The sequence below is a fragment of the Myotis davidii genome, unplaced genomic scaffold, assembly GCF_000327345.1.
Source record: "Myotis davidii unplaced genomic scaffold, ASM32734v1 scaffold150, whole genome shotgun sequence".
Classification (NCBI taxonomy): Eukaryota; Metazoa; Chordata; class Mammalia; order Chiroptera; family Vespertilionidae; genus Myotis; species Myotis davidii.
This window is the reverse complement of record NW_006283437.1, coordinates 2,289,750-2,292,554: the sequence shown is the minus strand read 5'-3', so window position 1 is coordinate 2,292,554 and position 2,805 is coordinate 2,289,750. Positions and strand designations below refer to the sequence as shown.

At 50.3% G+C, this 2,805-nt stretch overlaps 1 protein-coding gene across 1 annotated transcript in view; it reads left to right on the top strand.

The window, feature by feature from the left end:
- OTOA (otoancorin) overlaps nt 1–2,805 on the top strand; it is an 86,469-nt gene that overhangs the window by 27,476 nt on the left and 56,188 nt on the right.

Below are 2,805 nucleotides of genomic sequence, written 5' to 3'. Positions count from 1 at the left end.
ACATGTATGCGCACTGAGTGATCGTGAAGTCTGTTTATTAATATGCCGTTCATTTTCAAAACTTAAAAGCATCTACAGAAATGAATAATTTTTTTTGTCAATGCCTGTTTCAAACTGAGGACCCTTCTGGTCCAGGCGCTGCTGATAACGCGCTGGAATCGCAACATCAAGAATCACTTTGTGCGGTATCTGTGCGCCGTCAATTCGTCAACTGTTGCCGGTTTTGTACCGTAAACTTTATCTTTTATGTCTCCCCAGACAAGAAAGTCCAGTGGATAAATTTTCTTTGTTCAAAGCTTATTCTGGCTTCACCCATTATTTCAAATCGTTTAACCCGAAAAGGAGTAAAAATTGAGCGAATTATCTGCTGTTAAAGCGTGTCTACATTTTTATACACACTTGGATAGAAAGGCAATGTTCGTACTTCAGCTGCATTTTCAAACTTCCAGGAGCATTTTAGGATGAGTTTCCTTTGTTCAGAGCTTATTCTGGCTGAAAAGAAAGAAGGATCCATTGAGCCCCAGGCGTGAGAGTGTGGCACGTGTTTTGGGACACCCTGTACATGGCAGAGGGAGAGGGCGGGTGGGACCAGTCCGTGTGTGAGGTCTGGAACAGAAGCAGGAAACCCGTGGAGTTTAGAGGTGGTTGGATTAGTATCTTCCAAATTCCAGTCACTCTGGACCTCACAATTTTTGCCACATCTACACACATCTGTGCTATTATTTCCTTCCTGTTTTTCTTTATAGTGACTCAATGTTTTCCTTGGTATTTATTTAAAAAGCAAATTTGATATCATTACTGCAAATGGGAAATGAGTATTATTTGTCTTAAGTAAAAGTAGTCATAAAAGTAAAAATGGTGCCCTAGCCAGCTTTGCTCAGTGGATAGAGCATCAGCCTGCGGACTGAGGGGTCCCGGGTTCGATTCCGGCCAAGGCACATGCCTGGGTTGCGGGCTCAATCCCCAGTGGGGGGTGTGCAGGAGGCAGCCGATTAATGATTCTCTCTCATCATTGATGTTTCTCTCTCCCCCCTCTCCCTCTTCTCTGACCCTCCATTCTCTCTAAAAAAAAGAAGACGAAAAATAAATGAAAAAAATATCCTCGAGTGAGGATTAAAAAAAAGAAGCCCTAGATGGTTTGGCTAAGTGGACGGTGAGGGTAGGGGAGGGGGGATAGGTAGGGGTGGGGGAAGGGGGGCAGCACCTCGCCCTGTGAAATCACACCTTGGGTGCGGGATGCCCAGTTAGAGGGCTGTGTCCGAGACTTGACAGGCCCCAGGCATTGCGACCCTTGCCAGCTCCCCTTTTACGAATTATATCTCTTTATGGCCCTAAAGGGCCTTTCCCTTTCATCTAAATCAAAAGCGATTTAGATGAAGGAAAAGACCGGCGAAGCAACCACTTGGGCGAGCCTGTGTGCATGTTTGCTTTCAGCAGCCGGAGGACTGCCGGGGGAACGGGCCGTGCACTGCCTCATTCTGTCGCGGGGCCGTTCTGGGCATGTTTGCTTTCAGCAGCCGGAGGACTGCCGGGGAACGGGCCGTGCACTGCCTCATTCTGTCGCGGGGCCGTTCTGGGGCCGGCCCTTTGCTCTGTGCCGTCACACAGCCCACTCCACTGGGTCTCCTGCTCCCCCGCCCCCCGCCCAGGCTGGTGTGTGTGGGAGTGGACGTGGAGAGAACGTGATTGGGAGAGGAATTTCACTGGCCACGGCTCATCTGATTCAAGTGTCAGAAAACCCATTCAAAGTTTGTTCGAAATTCTTGTTTCTGGATGGGAATCATCGGATCCTGTAGTTGAATAGTTTCAGGTGCAGTTAAATCCAGAAGCTCACCTCGCGGCAGGAACATTTTTGGACTGTTGTCTCCCAGCTCTGCCGTCCTTTTTCCCCCGCGAGCGAGGCCTTTCGCCATCCTCAGAGCGCCCAGCCCAGAGGGGCAAAGTCTCTTTCCAGCAGGTCCGGCAAAGTCCCAACCTGATTCTCACTGGCCCCGACTGGGTCACATGCCGTTCTGGGTCCAATCACTGTTGCAAATGGATCTAATACGCTCAGTGCTTAGGTGGGTGACAGTCCCACGCAAACCTCGTGGGTGAACCAGGAAGGGAGAAGTGTTTCTCCAAGAGAAATCGAGGTGCTTTGTGAAGAAGAGGGGTGTAGATGGCCACTGCAAACACGTTCTATGGACCCTGGATAACAAGGGGGGAAAGGTCACGGATCTCGCGGACAGAAAGACGCGGAATAATGCCGATCTGACATTCCCTGACCCCGGTTCTCAGAGCCCGAGGTGGGCCTGGAATGTGCCCTCACGCCTCCTGAAGACACACTAACGCATCATCCAAACAGCCTCTTCTTTTATGGATTAGGGATCTGAGGCCCAAAGGAGATGGTGTCCGCGGTGGGTGGCCCCGGGGGGCTTGCCTTACTCTTGCCAGTTTTGTCCTTTTCCTACTCGGCCCATCACCCCTCTTCTTCTTGTGGGGATGATGCCTTTAATCTCTCCCTCATTTTTCAGACGAGGAAACTGAGGCACGAAGAGAATAACTCCCCCCAGGTCAGACTACAGGGACCGCAGAGCCAGCGTGTTTGCTGGTGGGTGAGGTTTCCCATGAAGGAGGCTCACCATTTCCCCAGAACCCCGTGCGCTGCCCTGTCACCCCTCAGGCCTGGCAAACAAACCACAACAGACAAAAAGAAGCCAATGAAAACAAAAACACAGAAAGAAGATGTTAAGATGCACTTCGGAAAGTTTGCTTGTTCGCTGTGACATGACTGGGAGAGTGGCCAGGGGAAATCTAAGCTTGGAA